Source organism: Desmodus rotundus, chromosome 7, assembly GCF_022682495.2.
Source record: "Desmodus rotundus isolate HL8 chromosome 7, HLdesRot8A.1, whole genome shotgun sequence".
NCBI classification, from domain to species: Eukaryota; Metazoa; Chordata; class Mammalia; order Chiroptera; family Phyllostomidae; genus Desmodus; species Desmodus rotundus.
In genome coordinates this window covers 60322612-60348399 of record NC_071393.1, presented here as the reverse complement: position 1 = coordinate 60348399, position 25788 = coordinate 60322612, and the positions used below count along the sequence as shown (strand labels likewise).

General features: G+C 32.2%; 1 protein-coding gene across 3 annotated transcripts in view; it reads right to left on the bottom strand.

The window, feature by feature from the left end:
- Positions 1-25788, bottom strand: part of NOVA1 (NOVA alternative splicing regulator 1) — a 155761-nt gene that overhangs the window by 83778 nt on the left and 46195 nt on the right. Inside the window, exon 1 of one of the 3 annotated variants that reach the window (XM_053928636.2) lies at positions 22130-22214. The exons of the other annotated variants lie outside the window; for them this stretch is intronic. The gene's annotated coding sequence lies outside the window, so the exon portion shown is untranslated. Of the gene's footprint in view, positions 1-22129; positions 22215-25788 lie in introns of those variants that run through there. 3 annotated transcript variants of the gene reach the window in all.

The window sequence follows — 25788 nt, the reverse complement described above, 5'->3', positions numbered from 1 at the left end:
TTTTATCTGTTTTCTTCTCTTAACTCTTGAGTGGTCGCATGTTTTTCCATCCATGCAAAATACTCATCAGTTTTAGTCCAGAAGCATGACCACTGCAGGGTTAAAATATAAGTAATCAAAGATATACAATGGATATGTATCAGAACAACCTACTAAGTGGAATCATGCATGTTAGAGCAGAGGTTGGCAAACTTTTCTGGTAATGTGTTAGAAAGTATGTTAGGCCGGGTAAACCAAGAAGTAGAATTAAAGATGTTATGTAGGTACTACACCACAAGAGAGAAAACATATATTCACAATTTTGTATTAACAAAGTTCAAATTATACTCATAGTATTAGTATTAACAACAACACAGCAGCAACAGAAGAACACTCAGATCTACTAACGAAAGGAACCAAATTCTGTTTTGGGGAGGAAGGGAATTGACACTTTTCTTAATTAGAATTCAAAGTCAGCATTCCTATCAAATCAATTGCAAATGTTCATCTGCTAATGTCAACCTAGAATGAGACTTTTCATATTTAGGTTCTGAAAATGAAATGATGCTTAGTTCTTTTGGGACAACTGTAATAGCATAATCAATAAAATATGCCTAATAAAAAATTTAAAAATGAAATGTATTCATACAGCTAGGTACTGGCAAATAGTTATAGCAATTCAGGATACAACATTTTGGAGGCATATCTGTTACTTAGGAAGCATTTTAGAATTGTAATATATTTTAAAATTTGCTTTTAGCATATCATTACATTACAGTTTATTCATCGCCAATCAAAGATCAGGTGGAAGCTCCTCAATGCACAGTTAAATAGATTTTGAAATGGAAATCTTTGCATTACATTAAGGTCTGAAATATGCTGCAAGAAACTATAGTTTGAACACAGAAAATATATCTGCTGAAAATTTGTGTGGGAATGGAGATCACGATTCTTATGTTAATTGTTGACAGTAAGGGAAATATATACCTGTGATTCAAAACCTTAGTTGTAGAAATTAACTTATTGCAATATAAGTTTTATGGTAAGTGTTTTGCCCTGTATTTTGGGGTTAAATTCATTACAAACACTAACAAGTGTACAGCAAAAGCTAATTTTCAAAGGTCTTTGAAAAATTTCTACCTTGGTCTGAACTCAATAAATTATAGTAAGTTTTATCACTGCTAACTTATCAAACTGTTCTGTGATAGGACAATCAGGATATTCGCCTTTTAGTTCTGACAAAAATTCATAGAATTGACAACAGTTAAGTCTATGAGACTGAATGAAGTTCACTGTTAAAACTACCGACTCAATAATAAATGATGGATTCAAATATGTTCTACAAAGTAATTGCTGATTTAATATACACAATGAATAACCACAGGTTTTCAACACCTTATGTTTTCACAAGCTTGTACATTTGTGTAACTAAGGTTTTTCTGTCCCACACAAACTTTTACTACCATTCATTTATAACTCATCTTAGCAGATTCTACTTCAAGTTGTTATAAATTCATGTTTTCTCAATTTCTTTGCAAGTATTCTCATTTGCAGTTTTCCAAACAGACTACTAGTAGATGTTCTTCATCAATCACATTATACCGTGAGTAAACAACTGAGCTTAACTCCTTGAATAAAGTTTATTTTCTCTGGACAGGTTTTAATTTATTCACCATTGGAAAATGGCTAACAAATTAGAACTTACTTTGGTTGCAGTCTCATTTCATTTTTAAATTTTTGTTAAAAAACATTCCATTTAAAATTTTCCGATCACTTTTTCTTATACACTGGCAATGCTGTGATGAGTTTACAGTCTGGTAATGCTGACATTTATTCTTGTGGCACAGCTCTGGTGTCACTGCACAGTTAACACAATGCTGCTGTGTTACTGTTCCACTTAATTTGTAACAAAATAATCCACAACCCATGGTGCCTTAAAAACAGAACATTTAAAGTTCACATAGCTTTTCTTTTCCTGTTTTGACGTGATGAGTATGTGTAAGTAGTAACAAATAAGTAAAATGCCATGGCACGGCAACGAGTGTTGAGTTACTACAATGTTACTACAGTTTGCAGTGCACTGAGAAACGGTGAGAAGTAGCGAGAGTGCCGTATGCGCTCCACGTTGCAATTACTCAACTGCCACTGTAGTGGGAAAACAGCCACAGACAATGCTGCATGGTTGTGTTCTAATACATTTTAGGAAAACGTTAAAATTTGAATTTCATATAATTTTTGTTTCTTGAAATACAATCCTTTTAAAAAATTATTTTCAACCACTTAAGACTTTAAACCATTTTCAGTTGGTAGGTTGGGCGAAGATGGGAGTGGGCAAGATATGACTCATAGAATGAAGTCTACCAACCCTTGTATACAAGTAAAAATAAAACAGAGGATCCCCAAAATACCAGAGAGGCTTTCTAAAATCTAGTGACCTCAGTTTGATTAGTTAGGACACGTGGAAAGCTGTCTGTGGATCTGTTGCCTGCAGGATAAAATACCTTTGGGAAAATAAGACCAATTGTTTCTTGAATGGTGACTATAAGCCACGACTACAGGAAAACCTTCACCTGTCCATGCTGGTTTCATCAAAAGAGTTTTATTGTGAGTTCAGATGAACCCACATAAATCCATCACACAAATAAGTCAACAGACATGTACCACTAAGGTTTCACTCAATATTATATTGACATCACATCACATATTTTCAATCTGTCAAACCTCAGAAAGATGCACAGGACCTTCTTTAACCAATTTACCAAAGCAGCGGACATGCCCTAGTAGTTGTATGTCCTCTTCTGGAATAATAAAAAAGAAAATCCAAGAATACCCAGTATGTTCTTCAAGGTGCATTTGGAAATTCTCCCCATGTTAAATGTGAAGGAATCACTGAAGTGAAATGTTTTCATTAATGTTGTTTTGCATATATGGAAGAGCCAAGAAACACCCAAGGGCTTAACTCAAGTAATTGTTGCATAAAAGGTAAATATTTGAATTTAGAGGAAATATATTTTTAAAAACTATAAGACAAAGAAATGTATGACTATTTTATTGTGTACCAGGGTATTCAACCTGAATAGGACATTGGTAATTATTTTGTTCTCAGAAATATTACTACCCAAAATGTAATTAACTGCAATTAGTCCCATGTGTACTTGAAACCACAAGGCAGAAATAACATCAAAAAATCATCTCACACACACATTTTAGGAATGGTATTTATAAAAGTAAACATATACTAGATTTCAAAGTAACATGTTCAAATTTATGAACTAAGATAAGCCTAATTTTGTTAAAAATTTCAACTCTGTCACCAAAATATATCTGTCCACTACTATGTAATGAGAAAAACATCTGTTTTACACTAGCAATTATTGTACTTTCATTACCAGCCAACTTATTTTGTGCTGGATGTCTCAGTTGCAAACAATAAAACAGATGTGGCCAATTCCTACAGGAGATGTTTTCTCTGGTCAACAAATAATTTTGCTAACTTTTCTTTCATTTCCCATGTAAAAAAGAAGTTTCTTTAGGTATTTACTGCCTTAGTTTAAGACTCAATACCTGATTACTGTTTACAGTGAAGAAAAATATTCAGGAAAGGACCTGTAACAACCTTTGTAAAATACTTCTATCTTATCACACTCTGCTAAATGACTCTGACACACTTCCTATAGCAGTTTTATGTCTGATAGTTATTTGTGAAATTATTAGAAAATGAAATCACATTCTCCCATCAGAGTATTATTCCTGCTTATAAAAAGTACACACTTTCTCCATCCTTTCTCAAACTATCTTAATGATTTGCATTTATCAATAAATGTGTAGCTGATTAACAATCACCTGGGATCAAAGTATGATAGCTAATTCATAAAATCATATATCTCAGAGATACCAACAGAAGTCATTAAAGGAAATATGTGTTAAAGGAAATATGTGTTTAAAACAATTAGGAGATTTTCTTGCTAAACACTACAGTTTCATGGGCTTCCATTTTAGTGACTTAATATTTTATTTCTCGATTAATATGCATAGGCAACCTCTTTAAATTCAAGTGATCTAATCTAAAATTCTCTCTCTTGAGGTCATTACAGTTGTTCCTCTCACAAGTCTCAGCCACCTTATCTCTTAACCTGCCTCCCTTATTGTTTCACTAGCATTTCCATCCCCACTCTTTCTCTGCTCTCTAGGCCATAAAAAAATTTTAATATATTTGTTCCAGGGGGATTCAGGATTCACTTGAATATGAAAGTGTATGGACAATAACACACATTCTTTACCTTGGGATTCAAAACATCCAAAATGTAATTAAAGAGGTTTAAGTTATCAGAGAACATTCTTTCCACCTGCTGATTTTAGTTTACATTATATTATATATTGGTAATATTACATAATTCATAGTTTATTTTTCTATTATTTGTTCTTTAAGTCAAAGTTCAGTTTAAAAAAAAAAACTGCTTGCTGGCTAATTTATTATGTACCAAATGGAAATTCTCTCAATATTCGAATAAAGGAGAAATTAAACTTTTTGGGAAGATTGAGCTATCAATCCAAATATGCTCAGTAAACAACTGGAATTTGAGGATTGTTGAATGTGAGAATACGGTTTGACGCTGCAAACTGGGTGGGATTTACTGATGACTAACATGGCTCTGTTTTTCATCAGTTATTAAATTCCAAAAGTGTAACACATTTGGATCAGTTGCTTTCTTATTCAGTCATTCTTCTTACCATTTCAAAGCTGGTGTTGCTTAGCAACCTCTAAAAACACTTCATGTCTTTTCAAAGGAGGAAGTAAAAAAATTCTTGGTAGAATTTTTAGGCTGAAATAACTATAAAATGAGACCAAGAACAACTATATTTATTTAAAAGCTCCATACTACCCACAGAATTCTTTAAAAAAATTAAAAAATAATTTAAATTTGTTACATTTTTAACTTTAGAAAACATATATATGCTTACTCACTTTATTAGCAAATGAACCACAGGAGTTACTCTTCTATTCCTTTATAATTAGCTACATTTTATCTGAAACTAACACTAATATTGGTTGGTGTAAATGTTATATTTAAGGTTTGCCCTAAATTTAGAATGTAGGGGAAGAGAAATAAAAGCGACTTGTCACTATTTTTCAACAATACGTACTGCCTTCAAGGGATCTATAATTTACAGGCATTTCTACTTTTAAGACCATGTGCTCTTGTAAATGCATGACAAAGCACAGACTTCCTGTTATTAAAGAAAATAAGAGCCATATCAGCTACATGAAACAGTGGCTAGTCATCACCAAAACGGGCATATTCCAGATACAGTCTGCTAGAACCCTTGACATGTTGGGAGGGGGGTGGGGGGGAGATGGCTTCAGTCTTTTGAGGTTCCTAGGGACGCCTAGGTGTAGTTCCCTCCTGAATTGGGTATGCTAAAATCTACTGGAGCACACTGGGCCACCACAGCTGTGGAGCCCAAAGAACATTGTTTACAACCATGCATGGAGAAAGAAGCTATGCTTACTGAGTGAGTAAAGTCACAGGCTGTGGCGCTTACCCTGGAAAACTCCCCAACATTCACTGCATTCTCAATGACTCTGGGGCCTGGCAGTGGAACAATTAAATCTTCAAGTCCCAGTCTTTGTGGAGATTAACACTATGGCTACAGATTGTACAAAACCCACACTTCCTGTTCATGATCTATGTGGATGCCCATGGGAAAAGAACCCTTTAAGGATGAACATTAATAGAATCAACAAGCTGATGAGACCTGTGCTGCCCCACATGAGAACCGCAGTCACATGGACATACCATTATCCTGGGCATGATAATCCACATACAATTCAAACAGGGCCAAAAAAAACAAAGCCTAGTGATTCTAGCACATGAGGCCAAGGAAGCCTGGCAAATGTGTCCAGACAGCCAGGTTCATGGCCAAGTAGAAAAGGGAACTCTAAGGCACATACCCTGTCTAGTCCTGTTAAATAGACTATATAGGCTATTTCCTTCCTCTTAAAGATACTGCTGAGCATTATCTGCATTAGACACCTTTCTGGTGAGCTACCTAGGGTTAGCCCAGACTGTATGTTGTGGGGAAGACTCAGGGAGAATCAGGAAATGGATGAAGTGATTGCTGAAGGGACTGACCAAGCTGCAGACTAAATCACAAGGCTGTGGAAAGAAAGCAACAGACTGGCTGTGGAAAAGAGAACATCTTGGACACCAACAGTCCAAACGTGAAGAGAAGCAACATTAATTTTTCTCAGCTCTTATCCACAGATCATCTGGCCAATATAATCCAAACTATAGTCATTGCTTTCAACTTGACTACAGACCACTTAAGAATTTTAATCAATGAACTCTCAGAATCTTCCCAGAACCTACTGATTCAGGAGTGAATAAGCAACAGAGTCCATTATGATTATCAGACTCCATTATGATTCTCTCTGTAGCTTAATCTTACTATTGTTGTTACCCTATGATCTCCCTCTGCTAATAAGGGGAGACAAACTCGTTTGTGTTTTTCAGATTCTGGCTGATTATTCCAAACTCTCTAGGCTTAGTGGTTTTGATTAAACACATTGCCTGAGTTTGGGATGGCTGGAGTTAGGGAAAGTGGTGGGGGGAGAATGGAGACAACTGTACTTTAACAATAAAAAAGAAAGAAAATAATTGGAAGTTAAATACATCAAATCTCTAATAGCTATCTCTGAGAGAAGACAGCAGGAGTAGGTAAGAATGCAGTTTCAATGTTTATTCTACATCTATATTACTTGGAATTTTCAAAAAAAAGTATTCGTGAATTACCCATGAATTTGAGAGAGATGATTAAAATAATTTTTAAAAGACTGCACATGCTAGTTTTTATTTACTGGTATCCATTAACAATTTAAGCTCTCTATTGGGGTTGGAGAATGGAACAGAGAAAGTATGATCACTATGTGTAAGTTAATAATAGAATCCAAACCTGTCTCATCTAAATATCATCCTCTCTAAACTTTCTCAAGAATTCTGAATATAACAATAGCAATATTAGCAATAACAACCAACGTTTATGAATATTTTCTATCTGACAAGTACCGTGATAAGGTAATTTAAATATACAAATTCATGTGAGACAGAATGTTAGCTATTTCTACTGAACACCACTACCCATAGAAAATTCATTATTTTACAAAGCATCTTTTAATTTGCTGGATGGAAGCTAGAATAAATAGTATTTCTTACATAAAGCAATACCAAATCTGTCTTTGACTTTGGAAGAAGATCTGTATACTCCTTTCTCTATATTCAAAGCCCTTCTAATGTGTGAAGATAACTCTTTCAGACTTCTCTTAAACATATTTATTGATCAAATTTGTTTTCACACCATTAACTGAAAATGAATCATAAACCTAACCATAAAAATTAAACTACAAAACTTCATGGAAAAAATTTGATATTATCCAGTTTCTTAAGACACAAAATGCAAGAAATATTAAAGAAAACATTTCTAAACTGGACTTGAAAATTAAAATTTTCTTCTCCTCAAAGAACACAAATAAGTAAATGAATAGGCAAGCCATAATACGGGAGAAAATATTCACAACACATATTTGATGAAGGAATTGTACCCAGAATATGTAATGAACTCTCATAACTCATTAAAAAGAAAATAAACAACCCAATAAAAATGGACAAAATATTTCAAGAGATAGTTGACAAAGGAAAATATGGCAATAGTCAACAAGCACAAGAAAACCAATTAGGAAAATGCAAATTAAAACCATGAGATTAAACTACACACAAATTATAATGGCTAGAATTTATAAAAGGCTGACACTACCAAGTGACGATGAGGATGTGGACCAACTGATATATTCATGCACTTGTGGTAAGAAGGTAAAGTGGTAAAACCCATTTGAAAAACAGCCTGGCAGTTTTTTTATAAAGTTCAACATTCCATATGACTTAGATATTCTATTCCTAAGTATGTACTCCAGAGAAATGAAAACATGTTGTACAAAGACTTAAACTCAAATGTTCATACCAATTCTATTACTAATAGCCAAAAACTGAAAACAACTTAAACATCCATTAATAGGTAAATGGATAAAAAAAAACTATATAGTCAGATGACTATTCCTTAACAATAAAAAGGAAAAAGTTACTTACACATTTAACAACAGGGATAAACTTCAAAAACATCGTGCATAGCAAAAGAAGCCTAGACATAAGGTTACATAGTATATGATTCCATTTAAAGAAAAACCCAAGAAGTGTCAAACTGAACCCACAGTGGTAGAAGAAGTGATGGGGAAAGGAGGGATGGGGTGAGAGAGGGAAGGGGAAGATAGTCTGGGAAGGGGCACTATGGAATTTGTGGAGTAATGGAAATACACCATATCTTGACTGTGGTGGTAGCAAAAGGTAGTTGGACAAATAATTTGAAATCATTTTCATAAAACATATTTTACCAGCCTTTCCTATCTTTTGAAGCAGAAAATATTTCATTTTGAAATCCCTATCTCATGTGCCTGGCACACATATGCTGAGAAGTTATTTCAAACAAATTTCAAACATTATGTCTAAACTCCTCACTATAGAATTATTTCACTTTTTTCAGATAAAGATTTACTAAAAAATTATTAAATAAAATTATTTCACTTTTTCCCACATTTTCATTTTTAGATCACCCTTCATGCTATATGGTTCACAAATCTTTTAGAATATCTATGTCTTCTGTCCTGCCTACTCTGGTTGCTAACAAAACATCTATGATCAGACACTGATTTTCCTGTACCTACTTTTCACAATAAAGACAGTTACCTTATCTAGAATATAACACGCTTTTCAAATGAAATCAGAACCACAGCTTATGAAATAGAGATAAGGCAAACATTTCCTTCACCCCAAATATACTTGACAAAAGCTGGGATTTGTATTAACCAGTGAACAAGTCATCGGTGATTTTATTTTGTTAGAATTTTTTCATTTGTATTCCTTCTTCCATTCCATCTCTCCTTACATCCTTAGTTTAGAAGACACTTACGTTTCTTTTGTGGTGATGCAATGGTTAACCTGTCTCTAACAATCTCACTAATCCTTTAGGAACATGAATCTGTTGATGATTAACCCAGAATTAACATTATCAACAGCCTATCAATGTCTATAGGAAAAGTACCAAGTCAAGAAAAATCTACAATACAGCTTCTAATCTCTATTCATTATTCCTTCCTACCCAGACCTAAACTCTAGCTATAATGACTTACTTGCAATTCTCTCAAATCTTCTTGATTTCAATGATTTTTATTATGCCTTAGCTCATGCTGTCTGTATTCATGATGAAATTCTCATTAGTTCTTTTTAAGTGTTAATTTTTTCCACCTTCCTCCTAGCAAAATAAACTTTCTTCTCACTACTGTAAATTTCTTGAGATTAAGAATTCTGTATTTTTTATTTCTGTATATACATCACCTAGCACAATGCTTAACACAGTAAGCATGTAACAAATGCTCTTTTAATATCTTGATAGAATGGACAACTCACTGGAAGCAATTTAAATTTTCAAAATTGACTTAAAAATTAAATAACCAAAGAAATTGAAAAGTCTGTCAAAGAATTACATTCAAAAAGCTCAGCACTCATATTGCTTTATGTGATCTTTCAAACTTTAAATGAAGAGACAATTTTCATGCTATAAAACTATCCTAGTTTATAGAAAAAATAGAACTTTAAATTCATTCTATTAATTAGCATAGTTCTGATATTCTAAGTGAAAAAGGAATCCATACACAAATCACACACAAATGAATCACATTATTAATGAAAACATTTTTAAAAATTCAAAGTACTGGTAAATTAAGCCCAGCAATATGTTGAGAAACTGACATACTACAGTCAAGTATAGCTTAAATCTAAAAATGCAAGTGGGGTTTAATATTTAGTTGTACATAAATATAACAAATATGTCAAAGGAACAGGGGGAAGATAATGAACAATGAACAAATTGCTTTTCCTATGATTAGAAAAAACATCTATCCTAAACCAATGGAAAATATGATAAATAAAAGGAAAATATTTGGGGCATTTCATTAAAAATTAAAAACAGCAATACGATAAAAACACAAACAAGATATATAAAGTTACTACTGTAAAAATTGAGAAAAACTGATTACTTATTGATTTTATGAGTGTCTAGAAAATGAATTAAATGCAACCATACTTAATATAAATGTTCAATGAAACAGAAAAAAGTAAAATAGAGGAAATTAATAATATTCCTATATGTTGTAGGCTAAATAATGGCCTCTCAAATAATATCCATATCCTAATCCCCTAAAATTTGTAAATGTCCTCTAATATGGCAAAGGTAACCTTGCAGATGTGATTAAATTAAATATCTTGATATGGGAAGATTAACCAAGATTATCCAGGTGGGTCCCAAATATAATCAAAGGGTCCTCATAAGAGGGAGACAGGAAAGGAGGATGTAGATGTGATGATAGAAGTGAGAGGTTGGAGTGATTCAAGAAAGGGGTCTCAAGCAAAGGAAAGCAGGCAGCCTCCAGACACTAAAAAAAAAAAAATAAAGGAAAGAAAAGAAAACGAAAGGAATTCTCCCCTAGAGGCTCCAAAAGGAACCAGCCCTGTGAACTCCTTAGCTTTAGCTCAGTAAAACTGACTTTCACTTCTGGTTTCTACAACAATAAGAGAATAAATTTGTGTTGTTTTAAGATGACATTTGCAGTAATTGTTACAGTGACAGCAGAAAACTAATATATTATAGAAAATTAATTAAAAAAAGATTTAAAAGAGCAACTAGAAATAATATTAAATTAAAAAAAAACAACTGGGAATGATCTTAATTAAAGTGAAGTGGAGCTCCATACAGAAAAAAAGCTTTCCTGAGACAGGAAAAAAATAATCTCAGTTCACATAGGAAATCCTACATAGTACAAGGACATTCTGTGCAAGCAAATTAATAGCTTTAACATCATTCTACTAAAATCAAAAAAAGGAATGGTTTATTTGGAAAGGATACTTGGACAATGATTCTTAAGTTCTAAGGAAAAAGCATGAAATAACATAAGAGTTTTCAAAATAAAGCATAACAAATGAAGGAAACTACTACCCTAGCAGATCACACAAAATAAAAAGATAAAAAACAACAATGAAGTAAAACAAAGAAACAAGAAAACAAGAAGTAATATAACAATGGACCAAAATAAATACCCCTTCCCCCCAAAAACCTGGAGTACATAAAAATTTAGCAGAAGAATAGTGTATATGATTACTCAAAAATGATGGCAGCATAACTGAAGAAAATATAGTGAAAACTTACCCTTCCAAATCTGAAAATAAATTCTATATAAATGAGAGTTGCAACATAAAAATTTAGATCAAACCATAAGTGAGTATCTCTATCTATCCATCTATCTATCTATAACCTCAAAGAGGAAAGGTATTCTAATCACAGACGTGAATGGGAAAGAAATAGATGACAGAGTCGACCATATGCAATATTTTTAATTTTGTATGTGAAAAACACCAATTGTTTTACATAATTTGGGGGATAGGGCCCAGATGGGGAGAAATGGACCAACATTTTAAAAGCACATAATTTTTGGAAACTGGAAAGTTTGAAGAGAAACAGACACATGCATATACTGCTACTAAGACTATAAACTCATTTAAATTTTTTGAAGTATAATTTAGCAATGAATACTCAAATGTCTTAAAATACTTCATGTACTCCTCCTATGACCTAGTAAATTAACTATTTTATGTTTACTAATTTATTGTAACAGAACAATCATAAATGAACACAAACATGTAAATAGCACTACTATTTATATTTTAAAAGATTGAAAAGTCTACCATGAAGGACTGATTACAGGTAACAGAATGCCTACAATGGAATAGTCTATTAAAAAATTATGCTTATGAAGAATGTATATCATCTAAAAATGCATGTGGTACTATAAAATAATGCTCTATATACAGTATAATCTCTTCATTAAAAATGTGTAATACAACTAGAAGCATAGAAATACATTCATAAGAGCTATTCCTATCTTCAAAATTTACCTTAATTCATAAAAAAACAATATTTTTATATTCAGAACATTTAAATTAGACTATAGGAAAATTGAAAATCTCAAGCTGGGAGATTTTTTTCTTAAAAAGTATTGAAAAGGTCATATAAGAAAAAAATTCATTGATTTGATTCCATGAAAATCTAAAATTTTTCATGTATAAAATGCCATAACAAAGATGAAGACAACTGACAAAAGGAAAAATTAAAAGTATATAGACAAATAGTTTTAATATCCTTATTATTATCCATGCCACAAAATATATTAATGACCTACTATATGCCCAACAATATTCTGGTCCCAGAAAGCACAGCAGGAAACAAATCAGAGCAGATAGCTGCTGTCGTGGTTCTTTCATTCTTGTTGGAAAGGACAGGCTGCAAGTAAGTAATGAGTAACTTTAGACAGTGATAAATGCAGGACAGGCTGCAAGTAAGTAATGAGTAACTTTAGACAGTGATAAATGCTATGAAGACCATAAAAGACTGAGGGAAAAAACAAAAGGGAAAGACTAATGTGACAGAACATGACAAGGGTGAGAAGGGATGTTATGTTAGCAATTTTGGAATAGCTCCTCTAAGGACTAATGTTGGAGCTGAAACATGAATGATAAGCCCCAGTCAACCACGTGAGATTGGAGGAAGAGGAATCCATAAAATGGAGAATCAGGAATGCAAAAGGTCATGAGATAGACAAAGAACAGCTGGTTTGAGAGCTGGCTGAAGTATCCAGAGCATAATCTGCAAGGGGGAGCTGGACATATGATGTAATCAAAAGATATCTCATGGGCAAATCATACTGAGACTTTTAAAACATCATAGGAAGTTAAAATGGCCTTTCAAAACAATAGGAAAAAAATAACATCCCAAAATAAACAAGGCTAGACACAATTCACAAGTGAAAAAAATACAACTGGTCAAACAATACACACTTTTAAAATCTCAATTTATCTAGTAATCAAAGATAAGCAAATTAAAATAACAAGATATAATTTTTTACCTTTCATTATTTATATACAATGGCAGTAAGGTAAGAAATGGCAAAGGACTGTTATTTATGCTAGCAAAAAAGGGGAAAAAACAATAATAAAAAATAGAGGTGTTATTTAAATTATGGTACATTTTTACCATGGAAAAGTGCATGTCCATTAAGTTCTATCTTCAAAGGACAGTTAATGGTTAATTATGTCTGATACTGTTGATTATACCATTTCTAACCCATTCACAAATTCTAACAGTGCTCTTCCAAAATATTCTACCTCTCATCCCTTCTATAGTGAAAAGCTCTAAATCACCCAAATTTCTGTGATGACAATAACTTCCTAGTAATTACCTTTTTCTAGCCCCTCATCCCTTTCACTTGTTCATCTTCCACACAGTAGGAAGAGCAATTTCCTCAGTGTTAATCATCGTCACATTCAAGTGCCAATGTCTTCACAATGTAATATAATAAAATTCTAAATTCTAACTATGGCCCACTTGATCTGGCCCAGCATTATCTCGAAGACCTCACCTCCCGCCACATTCTGTAACAGTGTTCAATACAAACAACATTTCTTTCTCTTCTTTTGAATATGCCAAACACATTCAGACCCAGATCTTTGTCTGCTGTTCCTGATGCCTGGAATGTGATTTTCTTTCTCCTAACCATTTAGAGCTCAACTCAAATATCCCTTCTTTGCAGTATACTTCTCCTCAACAATTGTTACCATGTGCACTTACTTCCTTCATAATGCTTATGGCCTATCTAAAAGTGACATATTTTAGTGTTATATATTTATGTCCCTCTCTTCACTCAGAAGAATATTAACTCCACAAGAGCCAAAACCTTCTGTATTCTCAGCATGTAGGACAGTGTCTAGCAGTTAGTATTACTAAACAAACATTTATTGATTAAATGAATGAATGAATAAGGAGTAATAATAGAATACTATACAAATAACAAAATTTTAAATTAAATTCATAAAATTATGAATAGATTTCATGTAATATGTAGGATATAAAAGCAGCATACGCTAATACATTTAAATATAGACAAATCTGGAAAATAGATAAAACATATCTAGGCTTCATATTTTAGTTTTTATAAGCCATAATAAAATTAAACAAAATTTATCATTTTCAAAGAAATAATTAAGACATTAGATTTTTAAAAGTAAATTAATAAAATTAAGAGCTCTCATGTATAGATATACATGTATATGTGCATAGACAGATGACAGACATATAAAAATACACACACAAATAAAAGAGAAATGAGAAAAAAACAGAATTATACTAATCCAATTACCCAAAATTATAGACTGAAAATAATGTTTTTAAGAGAGCACATTTAAAAGGTCACCTTATTTCTATATAACACTAAGAAATATTCATTGAAATAATTTAATGAAACACTCTAAGAAAACAGAACAAGCACATACTCAAATCTAATCTGATCTGAAATAACGGGTGCTTCAAAATAAGAATTTTCAGAAACCAGTGATTATGTTCAAAGACTACCGTAAGAAGAGGCAGAGGGGGGAAATAAGCTATCTATAATATCCTAGTAGCACGGGAAGCACTGAAATACTCTACAGCAGTTACTCTTAGCTGGCCACTGCACCCTCTTACAGGAGTAAAGCAGATCCTGAGTGGGATTGGTGGCTGGATTGAAGACTTTTGTAGGTAAGAATTTACTGAGAATATTTTCCATGGAAAGCACAAAGGTGAACAAAAGCAAATAATGAGGATGTGTAAATAAACAGAATGACATTCAATTCAAAGAGGAGTGGTATTATTTTGACCCTGCATCGCCAGGTACATGGTGAAGTCATAGCAAGAAGTATTGAGGCTGGGAGACAGAATGAGAATGGAGGACTACAGATTTGGCTTGATTTCAGACATGCTAAAACTTTCATAACTTGCAGCACTGGGAAAAATGTGAAATTGGAATTAGTGAAAAGCATAATAAAAAATAACCAACATCATTGTTATTTGTACTTATATCCATAAAATGAGTGAGGTATTTTTCATACAAGCACTACCTGCGATTAAGTATAAAATAAAGAACTAGATTTCTGGAACTTTAGAGTTCATTACATTTTTTAAAAATAGTTTACTTGATCCATTAAAAACTCTTTCTAATAAAAGTCACAGAGTATTACAACTGAAAAACAGAGTCATTTAAAAGGGAAAAAAAAACCAAAATAACATTTAAAAAGAGAAGTATATTTCAGATGGTATATTTTGAAAAACTTTATTTTTAAGCACTAGTTTTCCTATTTAATAACTGGTGGCAATACATACCAGATGCTTCCTAAAAACTCTCCTGACTTTTAGTGTTCCCAAGTACACTCACAAAAACTTAGAAAAATAGAATTTTGCTCTTCCTAATACTACACTTCCATCACACAGCAATATTCAACTTAAACTAAATGAAAAATACAAGAGTCATTGATTTTACTAATTTAGTAAGGTAAGCAGAGTGTTTGAGTTACTGCAATGATTGCGGAGTAAACTAACAGGAATAAAGTGTTTCCAGATACCTAAAACTGAGAATCACTTGGGCATATTTTATACTTTGTTCCTCCTTATGAAAACACAAAAACAAAGTCCACTGGTGTAAGAAATGACTGCATACAAGTAATTGTACATATTACAATTCCTGGCATCCACACTGCCTGAAATTCAACTAATCCTGAGATTTGTCATATTTAGCATTCACCCAACATTTTCATTCTCTAAGATTCCTAAAGTTGTTAATAGATAAAATAAACATAAAGAAAATATTAAAATGTCACCAGTAATAACAACATGGAATTTAATAACAGTAATTTAATAACAACGTGGAAAATGAGAAAAATCACTGGGATATTTTATTAGAAACTGATTTACCTTCTCTCAACCTGTAATAAACTAACATGAAAAAATATTTTCCCATTTTACTTTAATATATTTACTGTATGCATTTGGAACTTTCCAAGGGAAAAATATTTTTAAAATAAAAAGAATTTTTCAATTATTTCTACTTACAATGCCATTTTGATTCTTAGTTATCTAATTATCACATATTTGCCTGACCACATATATTTAAAGAATCTGACTTTTGGCTAAATTTCACTAATAAAGACTGCACTATTCTTTTGAGTAGTGGCAGGTATTCAGTGTTACACTACAAATTATTTAAGGCAACTTATTCACAGTAATCACTCAAAATAACAAAAGAATAATGTCTGATTAAAACAGTACTTTACTCCCAACAAATACAACTACAAATTAGAAAATTTAGTTTTCAAACCTAGGAATACAAGGATTTTATAACCAACATTCTTGGTGATACATAGCTTGCTTTTTCTGCCATTTCTGACCATATTTAGTGATACAATTTGAAATGCTGAAAAACTTAAAAAGAAAAATACTATAATTAAAAAATCATGATTTAAAAAACACCTTTTATTATTATTATTTTTTACTTTCAATATTAACCTGTTTGGAATACCTGGTTTTCCTTATTTGTCATAGTTAACTCCCTCAAGCATAATAAAACAAATAAGAAAAATAAAGAGATGCAGGAAAAATAAAAGAAAATCAATTTCACCAAAACAGAACTAAAGCCTAAAAGGAACTTGCCTAAGAATGGATGAAGATCAATACCAACGGATTAAAAAAAAATCAAAGGTATAGAAACTAATTCTTGCCCCCTCAAATATTCCTTGGAAAATGGATGGAAATAAAAATGGAAGAATTAATTTCTCAACTTAGAAGAATTATTACTCAATAATTTTATCAACTTTCAGTGTTTAGAAGAGATTCATTAATTCAGCAAATAACACATTACTGAACACGTGACAGACACAGGCAGTAAGGGGTTCACCAGTAAATAAGTCAGTAGCTCAAAAATGCTCACAATCTAGTCAGGGAGATGGGTATTCTTCTAGATTATACACAACACTTTAAACAAAGTATTAGAACATAGAACACAGGACTTGATAGGGTTCTACTAGGAGGAAAAGATAGCAAGGACATTCCAAACCCACAATACCCTAAGATAAGGCACAAGAAATAGAAATGGATGAATACTATAGAAATTCCTAGAAATGCAAGTTGCCCATTATGGTCTCAGTGTTAAGCTGTATAATAGAGTATTAAAATTGCAACTTTCCTGTTTTCTTAGTTTTTGATAAGGACCCAATGTTGAGAACAATGGGACCCAAATGCTAGAACTCAGGTGCCAGATTGTTTATATAATGCTTAGGAAGACTGAGGCTAACGCTCAGGCATCCTGTAGTCTTATCACTCACATCAAAACAATGTAAGCATATACTGGAGAAGGGGAACTTAATAGTTTGAAGAAGAAATAGAACAGTGAGTGATTCACTCAGAGTTTGGCCTGTGTTTTTTAGAATAAAGGACACTTAAGGAATGGTACAGGAACTGGACTTAAGCCTGAAAAAAAAAAAAAAATCTAAAGACAAGAAGGCGAGAGGAGCTCAGTCTCAGCTACTAACTTAGAAATGCACAAGAATTCCATTCCAGAGTTTGTGGAATAAAGAATTACTGTATTCTTTCTAGGGAATTACTGTATTCCCTAGGGAAAAAAAAAAACAACTAGCACTAGGCCATTTTTTAAAGAAACTCTACCCAGAAGACTACAAAAGAAACAAGATAACCCCAGAAGAAAAAGACTGGAGGTAGTCCACAAAGTCAGAGACTAAGGAGGGTAGTCAAAAGAAGGCAAACAAAAGAAAATATCAACTCCATCAAGGAATTACAACTGGGTTATCCCCAAACAGTGGGAGTCTTCGATAAACCCCCAAAAGCAAGATAAAGAATCCACAAGAGATAAAGACATTTAAACAACATTTACCAAGAGGCATAAAATAATATTCCAATTGAGATCTCAAGTATAAGTAACAGGAAAGAATAAAGTAAATTTCTGCTTGTACACTAGTGAGCTCATCTGTTTTAATAAGTTTATTAAGAGTAATAAATTATAGGGGGGAATGTGGGAGGGAGGGGGTGGGCAGGATGGAGTTGAGTGAAGGGGTGGAAATGGGACAACTGTAACAGAATAATCAATAAATATATCAAAAAAATAAATAAATAAATAAATAAAAATAAAAAATAAAAAAAGTAATAAATGGTGGGCAAAGCAATATGATTACGAGGCCATGATTTAGATACAATTATTGAGTTTGAAATCTATTCTAAAAATATATTTTTAAAAAGTACATACTTATTGTAAAATTAGTTATATTTTTGTTCCTTTAGGGCAGGAGCCCCCAAATCCCAGGCCAAGGACTGGTACTGGTAAGCGGCCTGTTAGGACCCAGGCCATACAGCTGGAGGTGAGCCACAGGGAGTCAAGCTTTGCTTCCATTACTGCCTGAGCTCCGCCTCCTGTCTCCCCTCTCCCGTAGCCCCTTTAGTGGAAATGAACCTGCATCTATTTTTTAAAAGTTCAATCATTTTCTGAGTTGCAGAAACTCTGTTAAGTTCACAGTTTCTGAACTTAAGAAGAGAAGTTAAAGGAATACTTCACCCTCAACAAATTTACAGAGGAAGCACACATGTGCAAGGCAGTTATACTGCATGTGTTAATTGCTAGAATAGGAATAAGCAAACAGAACAGGATTCTATAGAAGGGTCATCTAACAAAAATACAAGGGATGACAAAGGCATAGGACACATCTCAGTTAAGGAGAAATCTAAAGTGAGATTTCAGGGAAGAGGATGAGTTATACAGATAATAGCCTAGGGACAGAGGGGTGTGTGAGTGGATGGAAAGAATGAAGGCAGACAAAGGCCCAAAGAAAGCATAAGACATTTTAGGAACTGCAAAAAATATAGTATCAACTGATCAAAACATGCAGTTTGCAAGGAAAGAATGAAAATGAGGACATAAGGAGGAAACAGATTACATGTCACAAGGAAATTTGGATTTCATTGTAAGACAATGGAAGGTTTCAGTAATACTCATTTTTCATATACTGGCATAGCTGGTATACACTAAGTACTTTTTCACGTTTTCTTTTTCCTCACAACAACCCTGTGAGGTAGGTGTAATGAATCCCAATTAACAGGTAAGGAAAAACTCTTAAAGTTGTTAAACAATTTACACTTGATTAAATAGCTACAAAGTGGTAGTCAAAATTCCAAATCAGAAAATACATTAGGAAATGACACACGCAAACACACATGCAAACACACACACACACACACACTTACTTTACCCACAACACGGAAATTTCAGAGTTAAAGGAAAATTTTTACGTAATAATGCTTATTAATTCAGTATTAAACATAAAAATGATTTGTGGCATCAAAAGTTCTTTATGCAAACTTGGATGTTTAAAATTTTCAACTAATTCAATTTATATTGAGATAATTCCAGAATTCATAAAAATAGGTAGTATTTAATATAAAAAATAAAGTTAGGAAGGATTGAACTAATTATATGAATATTTAATTTCATATATTTGCCTGAGGTTTGGGGTGGACAGTTTCACATTTATTTCTAATTTATGTAAATTCAATCTGCACATATGGTTCTATGAATATAGATTACATTTTGCATTATAGAAAATAATGTCTGAATCCTAAGTTTAAATGAAGTTATTCAAATATAAACAATTTAGTACAAAGAGAACTGGCCACCTAATATTGAACTGCAAAAATCATCTGCCCATTATTCACAATAAAACATTCAAAGTTTTCATATGCCTATCAAATCACAAGAATTTGTTCAAATATGTTGACAATTTTTAAATATCTTTTTGTATAAAAATAAAAATATCCCCCTAGTTTAAAAGACTGAGTATGTATTTTATAAAACTGAGAATATCTGAGAATTTAAAATTATCTATTGAAAAATGCATATTCTTTAAAATTAGTTTAAATTACATAAAATGTACTCTCAAAGTACACTTCATTATATCTTTTTATTTTATTACCAATTTCTCTATTTATTCAGCTGAACCTAATATTTGTTTGACATAATTCTGGTCCTTTTGAATAAGATGAAGAGTCCTCCCTTGAAAAACAATCAAATGACATTATCAGGTTTCTATAATTATTTAGATAATTTCTAAATAAAATAAATGTTCCAAATATACAATTTAACTAAAAACCAACATGTTCCTTTATTTTTGATTACACAACTAGTACATGTTTATTAAATGCAAATAATATACAAATATATTCAATTAAAATGAAAGTTGCTATTCTAATTCCCTTTTCCAATATATACTGGGAGTATATTAAAGTATAAGATTTGCATGGTTAAAATGGAATCTAATTTGTAAAATTTACACCATCCACAGAAGGTCTAATATATAATAAGTATTATAATTGAAAAATACACACTCATATATGCACAATAGGTATAGTTTGTACGTTTTCAGCAAAACATTAAAATAATATATAAAACATATGGTTTATTCTGTCACATGTGATTACTTCAGTTAATAAGATGAATAGAATTATGCAATACTTACACTGTTTGCAGACAATGCAGAGGAACCAGTTTTTAAAAATTTGGTTAAATATTTCATATACTGATAAAATACCCTTTCTGGAGATACATAAATACATTATATTGTGTCTAAACTATATTCTTTAAAATACTAATGCTTACTTCTTTAGTGCTTTGACTTTTGAATGAAGTATTAAGTCTATGCAAGGGGGCAAACAATAATTTTTGGTAAATTCTACTCTGAGAGTAAATAAAACCTATTTTTTCTAATTTACCTGATGCTTCCATGATGAACAGGACATTGAGAATTGTACTATATTTATTCTCAAAAAAAATTCAAAATACTGGGGATAACTTCACTACAAAATTAGAGAGACTTGAAAACCTTTGTAGGAAATCAGACCTCTTCTTGGATGGTACTCTAAATACCATCACTAGGCATTTAATTAATACAAATAATATTCTAACTAGAACAAAATCACTGACACCAAAATATCTTGGTTACATATGTAAAGTACAATTCCAAATACACAGAATTCTATCCCAAGTTAAACAGAAAACACTTAAAGAAAGGATCTCTAGAAAATAATTTCTTCCACCCACCTCATTTTACAAGTATGTAAACTGTGGCCCAGAGAGGCTTTTATTTGCCTTCATTGAAAATCTATAGGTATAGAGATGTACACAAATATCATTTAATTTGCGGCACATAATTTAGATTAGCTAAAACAAACAGCACTGGATTTCATATCACTAAAACTGTGAAAACTAAGGAACCCTAATTTCTTGTCATAGACATGCCTATGGATGCACAAAAAATAATTAAAAAACAACTGATAACTAGTAAGTTATACTATTGAGAAAACAAGCAAAAACAGTTAAAATACAATAATCCATATCATATTGTTTAACAAGAGACACAGCAGTTTCTAATGTTATTTTACTATCCTATAAGGCATGAACATGCCAACTATTACTAAAGATAGCACTCTTGTAAATTGCTTTTACAAAAAAGAAAATTATTAAATAATTGAATGAGAGAGAGAGACTCAAATGCAGTAAGCAGAAGTTCAAATATTTACTATTTCTTCTCTCCAAAGCTTTGTTTCAGTATGTTTAAAAATCCAAGTTCAATATTTCTAAAACAAAGAATGAGAAGTAGGTTTACCATAAACTGTCTTTGTTGCAAAAATTTCACCGAAAGAGTAAAAGTAATAACACTAAGGAACAAAACACAGTAAGCAAAGCTAATCAGGATGTTCCTGTTGAATTATAAGCTGATTTGCTACTTAAAGAGCACAGCTCTAAAATCTTATATAACTGGTTTTAGTACTTGAAAATATTTAAAAACAAACTGATTCTTTTAAGTTTCATTCGAAGTGCAGTATTTATAAAAAACATTTTAGTTTCACTCTCTTTTAATATAAAATAATTTCCAGGAGTGCATTCATTTGTTTGTTATTCAGTTCAGTTTCAATCACAAATTAGATGACCTTAATAAAAAATTTAGAGCCAGGGAGAGCAGCACAAAGTTTAACTGACCTTAATACATTTTTAAATGATGCTTCCCAATTATTTGTTATTCTCTCTTATTGGGTTTTCCAGTCTAGAGTGGGTACACAAGAAACTTACAGTCTATGTAGTACTCCTAGTCAGTGTCACTCTGCAGATGGCACAGTGGAGAAATACCTTCTGTACAGGACCATGTACAATTTCTTCTGCAGCTGTCAGCACCTAGGGGAAAGTGCGCTGTTAAACAGTTGCTGCGTTCCACCTCAGAAGTGGCTGCAATTCGGTGGTGGGTGAAGTGATTCCTGTACATATATACAGGGGTGAAAAATACTATAAAAAATAAAAATATTTAACAACATAAGTGGCTGTTTGAAAACTGTGCCACAGCAAAACAGAATACATCATTCAGTCACAAGAGCCCTACACAGATGGGCTACCATTCATTAAAAAGTTGAATGTTAAGAATGATTGAAAGGAAAAAAATAGAAATAGAGTTATTTAATTCACAACATAACTATAAATCAATGTTAAAACATCTGTTGTTGAAAAATTAAACCCAAACACTGCACACTCATTTATAACATTATTTCTATAGTAATTTACCTAAACCCTGGCAAGTGTATACAGTAAGATTCTTCACTCTGTTTATCTAATTTAATGTTTTTGTTTCCAATGAAAATTCAAGGAGGAAAAATCAAAATAGGTTAGGTATCAGAACTGAAACATATGTAACATTAAATATCCAACGAAAAAAAAGGTAAGAAAAAGCATTAGGAAATTCTAAATTACTTTAAATGGAAAAAACAATTTAATAAAATTGCTAGTCCTCAGAACTATCAAAGGTTGTATTATTTTTCATATAATGAAGCTTTACTAGTTATTCCATTACAAAATGACTACTTCTCTTCTCCAAAGTAACACTGAATTAGAATCTACAATCTTTATCTTTAGCCCATATAAATGAGTTAACCAAGTGTATGCTACCTTAGTTCATTGATACAGAAAATTATTACCACATTTTATTTTTACCACAATACCCCTTCTACTTATCTTTTAATGAAATCAGAAAATAAAATTCAGAAATTATTCTCTGAGAAATATCACTGAATAATTAGGCTATCTTTGTAATCTCCTATCTCAGGTCACAACTACTATGTTTATACTACTATGAAGAGGTAACTGTTTCCTTATTTCAAGATATTTTATTTAGGTTCCTAACATAGACTGAGGGTGCTTTAAGAAAAGTCCAACAAACCTGAACAGTAAAAAGTGCCTTATATGTCAAATTTTTCTCTCACTTGTTATAACAGACTTCATTTATTTTGGCATATACTCAGTGGAGTCAGAGATAACTGATAATTTCAGCTTGCTTAAATTCTTTCTTGAATAAGGCATAGAATATTTACTTTAAATGACAAGAGATGGTAGAAGAAAAATAAAGTATTTACACAAAGTACCCCAGGCTCTTCATTAAAAGAACAGGGATTCCCAATCTAAGATCCATGTATGAAATTTAGGGAACCTAGGAATTCTACAAAATTGCATATGAAAATAAAGACACATCATACAGGTTCATAGTACATTTTTATAAAGATGATGGGCCATAAGCTTTTGTCAGGTTCTTAAAAGGCTCTGTAACTTCTCCCAAAAGTTAAGGAATTACTACTAAGTGATATGAAGACACCCAATTGAATAAGTAGCATAATCATGTATTAAAAGTCTAACTCTGAGGAGCTGTTTCCTTCTATGTAAACTGAGTAACAGACACAAGGTTGTTCCAACAACTAAATAAAATAATTCACATAAAACACATGGTACAATAACTGACCTATTATTATCAGTAACAGTAGTAATATTCAAAAGAGCTACCTCAAACAACTAAAACTTCCTTACAGGGTCCCATCTTTATTCACTGCTATATAACTTCATATTCCTTTTATTTAGCTGTGTCTCCCCAAAGAGACCAATATCATAAGCTATGTATTTCTGCATTATTTCACATACAAAAATGCAAAATACAAGTTTTGGAACGCGGCTTTACATTACTAGCATCCACATTTCCCAAAAAGCCCACAGGGCCCTTTATGACACTACAGTTAGTCGGAAAAGGTTCAGACAAGTAGAAGACCTGGCTTCAATTGTTTTTATGTAAAGTAGTTCATTTCCTTTACCAGTCTTCCCTTTCATTCACACAATACATACAAACAAAAGACTCTAAATTTGAAAAATCTATCAAAGGATCACATTTTCTGAAAAGTTTATACAAGTAACATTTTTACTTTCATAAATTATTTTCCCAACTCTTCAGGTTAGTTTCCTGAAGATAAGAGACACATGAAATATTCACACATCACAACCTTAAAAAAGAATCCTTGAATTAAAATATGTAGACTAGCCTATCTTTAAAATGAATTCACAATACTATAAACAGTATTGCAAAAGAGTATTTACGGGGCTCATCAAGGTTGCCCTAACTTGTAAATATTCATAAAATGACCATTAAAATCTCACCAAGTATTAAAGATACTCAGTGAAGAAATTAAAGACGTGCTAATATATACGGAAAATACATAGAATGAGTCCCAATCATTTCAAATGTAAAGAACCTTTTCTAGAGTCTCCTCGTAAAAGGAGTTACACTATAGGTATCCACACACTAATAAAATATACACAGTAAGAATGAAGGGAATGAGCTTTAAAAGAAGGAACAGAAGTCAGAAAGAAACACATTAAGCATTCAGAGTACTGCAATAAAAAGGATATGAGTATAAAACAGAGCACAAGCGGGTGTCAATGAGGAGAACAACAGGCACAGGCCCAATTATGGTAAGGAATTTGGAATAGTTTATTTCACAGGATGGCATTTTGATCAGCCTTTTACAAAAATCACTTTAGCAGCCACATGGAAGATGGACTAGAGATGTGGTTCAACTAGGATAACAATGGCAATATACAGTTAGGAATATATATTTAAAGATGAAAAAAACATATGCTATAGAAACACAAAAAGAATAAAAATTGTGGGATATAGTTGAAATTATTTCTAAAGTTTGAGTACAGAAAATAGCATCATTCATCCATTTATTTAATCAACAGAATATCGCTTTTCTCCAATGAGTTGGGTCCCTTTTTAGGCACTGAACAAATAAGCCAATGACTTGCCCTCTAGAAGACTGTATGCTAACGAAAGAGACAGCTGATAATTATAAAGTATTACATATATAATATAATGTGTGAAAATGATACATATCTAAATAAAAAATAAAGCAAGTTATGGGTACAGAGTGACAGACACACTATTTTAATAGAGTAGTCAGGGAAAAACTAAGGAAGTAGCATATTTTAACAAAATAATTTGCAAATGATGTGAAATGAGTCCCCCGACTCTCTGGGGTAAGAACACGGCAGACGGAGGGAACAGTAAAAACAAAGCTCTGAGGCAGAACAAGTGACCAAAATTTAACCTGTGGTCCGATCACACCAGGCCTTGCAGGCCATAGTAAGGACTTCACATTTTTTTTTAAGTGTTAGAGAAAGCAACTGCAGAACTTTAGTGGAGTGATATAAGTTATTTAATCTTCTAAAATGATCACACAAGCTATTGTGGTAGAACTGATGGTAGACAGCAAGAAGGGAAGTACTAGCAAGACTATGGTAAAATTTACATAACATAATATCAGATTGGACTTTTCCCATTGCCCAGGGATTGGTGATTAGAACCCAAGGCTAAGTACAAAGAATGACAAATCAAGTATTTCTCATTCAGAAGACAGTCTAAA